Below are 12,097 nucleotides of genomic sequence, written 5' to 3'. Positions count from 1 at the left end.
GGCACAGTCAATTAAGCCTCTGATTCTTGGTTTCAGCTCAGGTCATGATCTCAGGGTCTTGAGATCAAGCCCAGTGATGGGCTCATGCTCAGTGCAGAGTCTGCTTGAGATTCTTTCCCCCTCCCTCTCTCTATCCCTCTGCTGCTCCCCCTGCTCAAGCTCCCTCTCTCACTCTCTCTAAAATAAAGTCTTTTTTAAAAACCCTAAAACAGATAAAAACAGATCCTAAATAAGTCAAATAATATATAGCAATTAATGATTGAATAAGAGGATGCAAAGTGGAATAATCCAGAGCAGAGATAACTTGATTCATTTTAGAATCATCTGCCAAACTAGTTAATTAGGAGCCATATACTTAACCAGATATCTTCAGGGTCTTTCAAAATGAAATAGTCCAAAATACAATATTTCTGTTATCTCCTAGGATGTTCCTAAATGCCTTAGGATTTCACTGTAGTGAATTTAAAAAGAAAACAAGAACAGGAAGCTTTGGAGTGGATTTCCTGGGATTTAATCCCCACTCCATCGCTAAATAATTTACTTGTGCCAATGTTTTAAAATCTGTAAAATAGAATGGTATAGTGTCGTTCTAAGATTTAAATGAGATTATTTGTTCTCCAAGATGACGAGCCATTTGCTTTTTATTAGTCCTTCCTAAGATCTTATTTAAATAACAGTAAAAGTTATGTTTGGGGTAAAAATCCACAACATTGAAGAGAAAGGAAGGAAAGCCTCAGCAAACAAGTGATTTTAACAAATTTCTGGGAGACAGAAAGAGGATGGAGGATTAATGACTGATGAAGAGAGCAGGAGGGGCCACTACTTAGAATATATTCTGAGCAGAAAAGATGGCCATGGAGGAAAGCATCAACCTTACTCAGAGAAACCCAAAATGCTTAGAACTAGGAAATTCCTGTTAGGAAGGACACAAGAGTGAGAGTGGGGTCTGAAAGCAGGGGTATTATTTAAAGCTTGCATATAGAAAGCACCCACTCTCCTCTCAAAATCCAGAGAGCAAAATATTTATCAGGCAGGTGATTATCTTCTAGGAAAAAAAAGATAATAAATTAAAAAGCCATTTTCTATAAAGAAATTTATTGGGGGCGCTTGGGTGGCTCAGATGGTTGAGCGTCTGCCTTCGGCTCAGGTCGTGATCCCGGGGTCCTGGGATCGAGTCCTGCATCGGGCTCCCTGCTTGGTAAGGAGTCTGCTTCTCCCTCTGCTTCTCTCTCTCTCTGTCTCTCATGAATAAATAAATAAAATCTTTAAAAAAAAAGAAATTTATCGGACCATCTAAGAAGAATTAGGGCAGCTGAACTGGGCACTGTTGTCCTAGAAGTCCACCCAGGTATACAAAGTTCAAAGTCAATCTTTCTACTGCCTCATTCTTAAAAGTAAATGGACTCAATGCAAAGGAAACAATCAACAAAACTAAAAGGCAGCCTAAAGAATGGGAGAAAATATTTGCAAATGACATATCTGATAAAGCGTTAGTATCAACATAGCCAAACGATGGAAAGAGTCCATTGACCAATGAATGGATAAAGAAGATGTGGTATATATTTACAATGGAATACAATTCAGCCATCAAAAAGAATGAAATCTTGCCATTTGCAGTGACGTGAAGGGAGCTATATTATATCATGCTAAGTGAAATAAGTCCATCAGAGAAAGACAAATACCATATGATCTTACTCATACGTGGAATTTAGGAAACAAAACGGATGAACATGTGAGAAGGGGAAAAAAGAGAAGGAGAGAGGGGGAGGCAACATAAGAGACTCTTAATGATAGAGAACTGAGGGGGTGATGGAGGGAGGGAGGTGGGTGGGGATGGACTAAATGGGCAATGGGTATTAAGGAGGGCACTTGTGATCATGAGCATAGGGTGTTATATGTAAGTGATGACTCACTAAATTCTATTCCTGAAACCAATATTACACTATTTAACTAACTAGAATTTAAATAAAACTTTGGAAGAACAAAAAAGTATAAGTGTAGGTAGAATATTAAGTTTTAAAACATGCCAGACTTAGAAAATTTACCTCAAATACCCCAGTTTTAGAAAGTTACTTGAGGATATACTCCCACAAAAATTAGAGCATATAAAATCAGATCTCAGAAAGAGTAGATCCAAGTCAGGAGAAAAATGGGAGATAATCTAGGATGAAAGCTGAAAGGCAGGCTTAGAAAATACTGAGTAGATTAAAGCAATGACTCTGAAAAGAGGTATCTAACATCCAGTGTCTAAATCTTTGTTTCTAAGACCACTCTCTAATAAAAGGAAACAGAGCTTTTTGAGAAATGCCTGATCCTAGGTCTGGAGCAGGAACTATATGAGTTTAGAGCATCTCATAGTATCAGAAAGTACAGAAGTGTTTAAAAAAAAATTGGGATGTGTCAAAGGGACACAGGAGCAAGAGAAAGAGCTCCCAAAAGCCAAAGCTGGAACGATTTGAACAACAAAATAAAGTAATACTGAATTATAACCCACAGTATAAAGTGAATATCCATAAGTCCATATTGATATGACAATAAATTAATTAGGGAGAAGAGATAAATCTTCATGCAGAAGAATTTTCAATAATTTACGCAGATACTCTGCTCTCAAGGAAGAGATCATAAATCCCCACTCCTTACGTGTAGGTTACACACAGTGGACTTCTTCCCAAAGCATACAGTATGGAACGCTGTAGGGAAAGAGAAAAAATACCTTTACAGTGGAGAAACTGACAAACACTATCTCAGCCAGATGATCAAGGTGAATGTGAGTGAATCATGCTGATAATATGTATCCTTAATATGGTGTGATGAAAATGACACTTTACCTCTGTGGTCTTTCTCCCAACACCCAGAGGCTCAGTATAATCATGAAAAAACATTATAAAACATTACAAAAACTCCACTGAAAGGGTATCTGACAAAATACTTGACCAGCACTCCTCAAAATTGTCAATGTTATCAAAAACAAGGAAAGAGGTAGAAACTGTTAAAACCAAGAAAAGCCTAAGGAGACATGACAACTAGATGTAATGTGGCATCCTGGAGGAGAAAAAGACATTAGGTAAAGCTAAAAAATCTGAATAAGGGGCGCCTGGGTGGCTCAGTTGTTGAGCGTCTGCCTGAGGCTCAGGTCATGATCCCAGAGTCCTGCGATCAAGCCCGGCATCTGTCTTCCTGTTCGGGCGGGAGGCTTGTTTCTCCCTCTCCCACTCCCCCCGCTTGTGTTCCTGTTCTCGCTGTCTCTCTCTCTCTGTGAAATAAATAAATAAAATCTTTAAAAAATATCTGAATAAAATATGGACTTTAGTAAAAATGTAGCAATACTGATTCATTAATTGTAACAAATGTACCATCCTAATGTAAGAGGTTAATAGTAGGGGAAACTGAGCGTAGGATGTTTTAAAAACTCTGTGCTAACGTCTCAATTTTTCTGTGAATCTAAAATGCCTATTATTGGGATGTCTGGATGGCTCAGGTGGTTAAGCGGCTGCCTTCAGCTCGGGTCATGACCTTAGGGCCCTGGGATGGAGTCCCACACCAGGCTCCTTGCTCAGCAGGGAGCCTGCTTTTCCTTCTCCCTTTGCCCCTCCCCCTGCTTGTGCACAATCTCTCTCTGACAAATAAATAAAATCTTTAATTTAAAAAATGCCTGGGGCACCTGGGTGGCTCAGTTGGTTAAGCGACTGCCTTCGGCTCAGGTCATGATCCTGGAGTCCCAGGATCGAGTCCCACATCGGGCTCCCCATTCAGCAGGGAGTCTGCTTCTCCCTCTGACCCTCTTCCCTCTCATGCTCTCTATCTCTCATTCTCTCTCTCTCAAATAAATAAATAAAATCTTTAAAAAAAGATTAAAAAAATAATAATAAATGCCTATTATTAAAAAAAAAAGAGGTATCCAGGAAAAGGGGAAGATTCAAAAGATTTGATACTGTCCCTAATAAGTTGGAAGAACTTAATGATGAGATAACGGTGAAAAACTTCCCTAAAAATGGAAAGACAAACTCCAGCTCTATATAAAGATTGGCAATCCCAATAAACTACATACACCCATGCAATGACCATACTTAAATAGCTGTAACAATGTGACCACTGCTTAATGATTTTTAAGTTTTATATTAAGTTTCTAGAAAAAAAACAGATGTCATAAATCTGATTAATCAACAGAATACAAATGCTATCAGTCTCATAATGGTAAATAGAGGTATAACTGCTCAAAGCTAAGAGGTGGAAGGTGGAGATACGAAATGGAAGGGAAAGTTATGAATACGAATAAGCCTGCTGTGAAATGAGTTAGAAGAAATAGTCTATAGTTGAAAGAAGAAATGAATATTTTGATTTGATTGGCATATTGATTTTGATCTGAAGATACCTGAGAAACAGCAGATGCAGGAAAGACTCCCTAACTTTTCTTTTCTACCTAAAAGCAGGTCTTGAGGGGCACCTGGGCGGCTCAGTCGGTTAAGCGTCTGCCTTCGGCTCAGGTCATGATCCCAAAGTCCTGGGATCGAGCCCCACGTCGGGCACCCTGCTCGGTGGGGAGCCTCCTCCTCCTCTCACCACTCATGTGCTCTCTCTCACTATCTCTGTGTCTCTCTCTCAAATAATCTTTAAAAAAATAATAATAAATAAATAAAAGCAGGTCTTGAAATTCCCCACAAGGAAGGTGCCCTCCTTGTTCCAGGAAGAGAAGTTTGTTATCACCATAAGAGTCAACACTAAAATGGACCTGTACAAACAAACCTACTAAAATGACCCTTATCTTCCATTAGTTTCTCCCCTGTATTTCCTAGTCACTGTTCCACAATTTCCTAGCCCCTAGCCCAAGTTCCTGTCTTGTCCCCAACCCACAATTTATTATTTTTTGTTTTAAAAGGTATGTAAGCTTTTGGGCCTAACAGCTTCTTCAGGTCTTCATTTTCCTTTTGAAGACTCCTGTGTACACATAAAAAATATTAAACAAAATTTGTATGGTTTTCTCCTGTTAATCTGTCTAATGTCAGTTTAATTCTGAGGCCCAACCACATGACCTAGGAGGGGTGAAGTTTTCCCTCCCCGACAGTAACCAATAGAGAAACTAAAAAGAGTAATACAGTTATACAGTGAGGAGGGAGGGGAGGGGCAGAGAGATGGGGAAATCAAATATGCTAAAACTTTATCAGAGCTGGAATTTCATAGATAGATGTCTAACTAGTAAAAAATCTCCTATTATTTAGACAGTAGGGAAAAAATCAACAGATACACTAAAAACAGAGTTTAGGAGTGAGGAAGCTGAAGGGAGTGGGGGTGGAAAAGAATGAAAAGGGGATTGTTGCTTTTCATTATGCATCTGTCTATACCATGTAATTTTGTTAAATATGTTTAGGTACTACCTTGATAAAAGGATTGGTAATGTTCTGAAAATCTTTTAATGTAATAATCTTTGTAAAGCATTTAGCACAGTGCCTGGCATTCAGCAAGGAGCTTACAGCCTGGGCAAATTTTCTTGTATGTATTCTTCATCTACATGCAGCACAAAATCTTCAAATCCTACCTACTTCCAGGTTGGGACAATAGAGTGTACTCTGTTAACCAGATCTTCTAAATATTCTGCTCAAAGTAAGACTTCTCAGGACCTTTCACTGGGGCTCAGTAAGAAATAAAACACAGGAGAAAAAAAAAGTGCTGTTCATAATTTTAAATACTGTTAAAGTTAGTAAACAGCATTTAAATACTCTTAAATACTATTAAAGTTACTAAAATACAAAGCTGTTTCCTTTCTCTCAACTTTTTATGTTTTTTTTTAAGATTTTATTTATTTATTTGAGAGAGAGAGAGCATGAGCAGGGTGGGGAGGGGAATGGGGAAAGGGAGAATCGACTCCTCACTGAGCAAGGAACCCGATCCAGGGCTCCACCGCAGGACCCTGGGATCATGACCTGAATGAAGGCAAATGCTTAACCAGCTGAGCCACCCAGGCACCCTCAAGGACAGTTCTAAATGCAAATATAAGAACATGTAACTCATCTGTGGAACCATCAAAATTACAGAATCCTTATTTTGCAGCTCACTGATGTATATGTACTTTATTCTTACCAGAACAGTGGAAACACTGCAACTCGTTTTTATTTCATTTAATATGCACACATTCAATCAAATACTCTACCCTCAGTTGACGGCTGAATAAGGAAGAACTGAGGGAAAAAAGAACTATGGGTTGCCCTATCTTCCTCTCTCCTTCTATGTCATCTTTTTCAGGGACGTGGTTGGCTAAAACAGGCAAGTGACACAAGTAAGAAAGGACAATAGCATTCCTAGGTTATTTGTGTTTAATATGTCATTGTCTTCTTTCTGCCAGGTAAGTTCTGGTTCAAAAAGAAACATGGGCTCTAGAACTGTCAGCCACCCTACCTCGCCTCTTACTCAGAGGGAAACCCAACACTCCTTGCACTCCTTTGAGACTTGCTAACTCTGGCACTGTGTGTCCACTGGAATTGTGAAATCACGGGCACCTCAAAAGCTATGCACCAACAGGGCAGCAAGGAAGAGCATCAGATACACACATATTGTGCCTAGCCCCTCTGTTCCAGAGCATCCTCTGCAGTCCTACTGGATTCAGTTACAAAGCACAAGTCCAAATATAAAATTATCAAGAATTTCAAGACAGCAACAGCAGAGCATTGAACCAAGTGTGGAGGGAGCCCTGCTGGGTAGGCAGCCCTGTGACACTACACAGGTCACACACCCATGTAGGTGACTTTGCTAGGTTCACAAATTTAATTTGATTTTAAGAACACACAAAAAGTGACATCTCACACACTCAAGTTTGTGGAGTTAAGATTCATACCTGCAACAAGTGAGAGTTTTGTCCAAAATTATATTAATACAAAACTAGAATTTGGGTTGTCTCTTAAAAATGACAAACTGGTCTTAGGAATTAGGTTTGAACTTACTTATAACCTACCCAGATAGCAGAGATTCTGTGATATAACTGACTTTGTCATATTTGTGATTATACTTTTTAACTCTTAAAAAGCTAAATTTCCTTACAATGATCTTATTGTATGTTTATTTTAAAATATTGCACTGTCACTCTGATTACTCCTTTGACTATCTCCCAGACTACAAGATCCCTAGATGAAGAATTTGTTGTAATTCCAGCTGCTAATACAAGAAATATTCAATAAATGCTAAATGTTTGAGTGAATGAATGAGGAAATATGGTAGCAAGATATTTGTTTACCTTGTAAAAGAACAAAAAAATGAAATAAGAATTTTATTTTGTTCTCTGGATTTTTCCCCTTTTAGATCCCCTGAGTAACCAGGAAAGCTTTCCCTTGCTTCAGCTTCCCTTCCCAGTTTTTGGTAAGAGTGTGCCTGGAATCATTCAGGGCATTAAGCTAGAGGGAGGTACAAGAGGAAAATGAGAAATTGGAAAGGGGAGGAGAATTCCCTGAGACTGGAAAGCAGATGGTGGGGTATGGGACCCCAAATAATGAGACCATGTTCCCCTTCCTGCCAGTGCCCTAATAGGTGACAGGACTCAAGAAGAATGACTGCTTGGTCCACCTAGGAAAGTTGGACTTGACAGTGGGCTCAAACACCTAAAGAAACCAGAGTAAAGGGTCAAACAGCCTAATGGACAATCTACGGGGAAGCTGAAAAGAAGCAAGTTTTTAAAAATTCTGGTGAGAGGGGTGCCTGGGTGGCTCAGCTGTTAAGCTTCTGCCTTCAGCTCAGGTCATGATCCCAGGGTCCTGGGATGGAGCCCCGCATCGGGCTCCCCACTCAGCAGGAAGCCTCTTTCCCCTCTCACACTCCCTTTGCTTGTGTTCCCTCTCTTGCTGTCTCTCTCTGTCAAATAAATAAATAAAAACTTTTTATTTTAAAAATAAAAATAAATAAAAATTCTGGTGAGAACAAAAAACCACTACATTACCCTTCATCTTCCTGCACCATTGATATGCCCTAAGCTATTGCTGGAGCTTCAATCCTTGGCAAACCTAGATGTACCCAGCATAGTACAAAAGGAATTATTTGGGTTTATGCCATAAGTATATCAGCAGTAAACAGCGTAAGGGACCAGTAGGGCCTCACCAAGTGTTCAGTTCTTTCTAAAGCCCTCTGGAAATGTCTCATGATTTTAAGGAATGGAAACCCAACTATTATCTGTGACTGAGTTTTCTACCAGCCCAAGGACAGGGCTTAGTCAAATTAAAGATGTAGGAGAAAATGTGTGCTGCAATAGAAAATTGTCTTGTCTAGAGAACACCCCTCCTTGTTATGATAATGATCATTGTATAGGAGCTATTTTACAAGTCTGTAAGTTGTAGATAAGTCATAGCAATGCAAAATAATTCTCGTCTGTAGACCTGCCAAATTCTGTCTTATCTGACAGAGGTTCAGATGCATTCCCCCTCCTCCTGCGCTGCGGAAAGATCAGTTTTGCCTGCATTTGTACATTAATTTCAACATTCCTTTATTACATATAAATTTGTGCTTTTTAAAACTTTTCCTCTCAACCAGTTATAACATCTGCCTGGTTATTTCATTGCTTGAGTTAAATAAAATCTATAAAGTGTTCAATGTTATATCTGTATGGGAGCCTGAATTTACTTTTTAAAAAGTTATCTTTTCACAGAAAGTAATAAATGTAAGATTTCTTGTATCTCTGAGTTTATAAAGATTCATATCAGCAACAAACATGTGACAAAATAAGCCCTAGAAAGAGCTAACTGAAAATTACTTAAGGATGGGTGCCTGGGTGGCTCAGTCGGTTAAGCATCTGCATTTGGCTCAGGTCATGATCTCAGGGTCCTGGGATAGAGCCCCAAATCGGGCTCCCTGCTCAGCAGGGAGTCTGCTTCTCCCTCTCCTTCTGCTGCTCCCCCTGTTTGTGCTCGCCCTCTCTCTCTGTCAAATAAATAAAATTTAAAAAAAAAGAAAGAAAATGATTTAAGGTAATCAACACTGTGGAACAGAATCACAGGTTGTCCTAACTAGTTCTTTTACCTCTTTAGGATACAGTTCAGTCTGTACTCTACTTTAATTTCTTCTCTGAGCTACAACTGATCTTGGAAATAAATTGATATTATAGTTCATACTCATTAGATAATTGAAATGCACCACTCATCAACAAAGTCAAAAGGTATTTTAATCTATTATATAAAGACAGGTCTATACCAGTAACTCTGAATTAAATGAAGCATATCCAACACAGAATATTTAAAATTCTGTCTCTCTCTCTCCAACCACTTCCATGCTACTTGGCTTCATCACTCTGGCTGATGAAGAACAGACTAGCAAGGGGCAAGGGGAAGAGAACATCTTTTAGAAAACCTATTACCTGAGCATCCTTGATCAAGAGATAATGATGGCTTAGGGTTAGAATGATTCAAACAGGGAGAAGAGTAAATATATTGGAGCTGTGTTCTGGAGGTAATACTTAAAAGAATATTGCCTATTATCAAACCACTACTATAGATATGTGATAATAGATATTCTTCCCTCCCCTCCCCGCTTTTAAATTTTTAACTGTGGTAAGAGAATAGCAATTCTTTTTTTTTTTTGAGAGAGAGAGAGAGCACAAACAGGGGTAGGGGGAGGGCAGGGGGTGGCAGAGAGAGAGAATCTTAAGCAGGCTCCACGCCCACCACAGAGCCCAAAACAGGGCTTGATCTCACAACTCTGAGATCATGACCTAAGCCAAAATCAAGAGTTGGATGCTCAACCGACTGAGCCACCTAGGCATCCCAAGAGAATAGCAATTCTTAACCACATGTATTAGTCAAAGCTAATCAAGAAAACAGAACTCAAGGCAGGTAAATCAACAGAAAAACTTAATATGGAGAACTAGTTACAAAGGAGTTGAAAATGCTGACAAGCCTGAGGGAATCGTGAGGCAACCCAGAGATGAGCAAAGAAAACAGGAAGCTTTAACCCTGGGGCTAGAGGGATCAAGACAGGAAGTAATTACCCAACTAAAATCTGGGTGCCTGGCTGGCTCAGTTGGAATAGCATGTGACTCTTGATCTTGGGGTTGTAAGTTCAACCCCCATGTTGGGTGTAGAGATTACTAAAATAAATAAACTTTAAAAAAAAGAAAAAACTAAAATCAATTAGAAAGGGATGAGTATTAATTTTCTATTGTGTAACAAATTAACACTTAAACTTAGTGGCTTAAAACAACACACATTTATTATCCCACCATTTCTATGGGTGAAAAGTAAGGCACAGAGAAGCTGGGTTCCATGCTTAGGGTCCTAAGACTGCAGTCAAGGTACTGGCCAGGGCTTGTTGCATCTGACACTTAACTAGGGAAGGATCTGTATGCTACAAAAAAAACAAAAAACAAAAAAACACCATTACTGAAACATCTGGCAAAACTGGAATGATATCTGGGGCGCCTGTGTGTCTCAGTCGGTTGTGTCTGCCTTCCACTCGGGTCATGATCACAGAATCTTGGGATTGAGCCCTGCACCAATCCCTGCTGAGCAGGTAGCCTGCTTCTCCCTCTTGCTCTGCCTCTCCCCCTTCACCCCGTTCGTGTTCTTGTTTACTTTGCTCTCTCTCAAATAAATGAAAAAAATCTTCAAAAAAAAAACAAAACTGGAATGAAGTCTGAGAGTTAGACAGTAGTAACATAGTATTTCCTGATTTTGATGGTGCTATTCTGATTATGTACATTTACTACAACTGTTTATGGGAAGTGCTTGCTAAACTATTTGGAGGTAATATGACTTGAGTTTGCATTTCCATATAAATTTTAGAATCAGCTTGATATACACTAAAATATCCTGCTGAGAATTTGATATTGCATTGAATCCATAGATCAATTTGGGGAGAATTGACATCTTTAAAATATTAAATGTTCCAATTGAGTATTCAGTTCATAACTGAATTTACCCAGATCTTTAGTGTTTTTCAGTGTTTTGTAGTTTTTAGTGTACAAGCCTTGCATATCTTTCACTATATCTATTCCAAAGATTGATTTTTTTATGCTGTTGTAAATAGTAGTTTCTTTTCATTTTTGTTGTTGGTATATAAAAACACAACTTTTCTACAAAAATTTTTAAGATTTTTTTATGATAGAGCAAGCACAAGCAGGGGGACGGGTAGAGGGAGAAGCAGACCCCCTGCTGAGCAGAGAGCCTTTCTCGAGGCTTGATCCCAGGACCCTGTGATCACGACCTAAGCCAAAGGCAGACACTTAAGGACTGAGCCACCCAGGCACCACAACTTTTTTTTTTTAAACACAACTCTTTTTATATTATTCTACATATAGGAACCTTGCCAAGTACACTTAATACTTCTAATTGTTTATAGATTTTAATCTTCTACATACACACTGTCATTTACAAATAAGGTTTATTTCTTCCTCAAGAATACTTAAGTTTGGGGGTGCCTGGGTAGCTCAGTCGTTAAGCGTCTGCCTTCAGCTCAGGTCATGATCTCAGGGTCCTGGGATGGAGCCCCGCATCGGGCTCCCTGCTCCACGGGAAGCCTGCTTCTCCCTCTCCCACTCCCTCTGCTTGTGTTCCCTCTCTCACTGTGTCTCTCTCTGTCAAATAAATAAAATCTTTAAAAAAAGAGTACTGGGGCGCCTGCGTGGCTCAGATGGTTAAGCGACTGCCTTCAGCTCAGGTCATGATCCCAGGGTCCTGGGATCGAGTCCCGCATCGGGCTCTCCAGTCGGCGGGGAGCCTGCTTCTCCCTCTGCTTCTCTCTCTCTCTCTCTCTGTCTCTCATGAATAAATGAATAAAATCTTTAAAAAAATAAAAAAATAAAATAAATAAAAATTTAAAAAATTAAAAAAATACTTGTTTTTTCTTGCCATTCACTATAGCTAGGACTTTCAGAAGAGTGTTGAATAGAAATAGTAAATAACAGACATCCTGATATTATTCCCAATCTCAAGTATGATGTCTGCTATAGGTTTTATGTAGATACTCTTTCTTAGAATAAGTTCTTATTAATTTGGTTCTTATTATGAATACATAAATTTTATCAAATGCTTTTTCTGCACCTATTGAAATGACCTTACAGCTTTTTTCTTTTGATGTGAATTACATTGATTGGTTAAACTATCCTTGCATTCCTGAAATAAACCCCATTTTG

This window comes from Callorhinus ursinus, unplaced genomic scaffold, assembly GCF_003265705.2.
Source record: "Callorhinus ursinus isolate GAN/ISIS: 27379988/994484 unplaced genomic scaffold, GSC_fseal_2.0 scaffold39, whole genome shotgun sequence".
Classification (NCBI taxonomy): domain Eukaryota; kingdom Metazoa; phylum Chordata; class Mammalia; order Carnivora; family Otariidae; genus Callorhinus; species Callorhinus ursinus.
The sequence above is the reverse complement of the archived record's forward strand: the minus strand, read 5'-3'. Positions refer to the sequence as shown.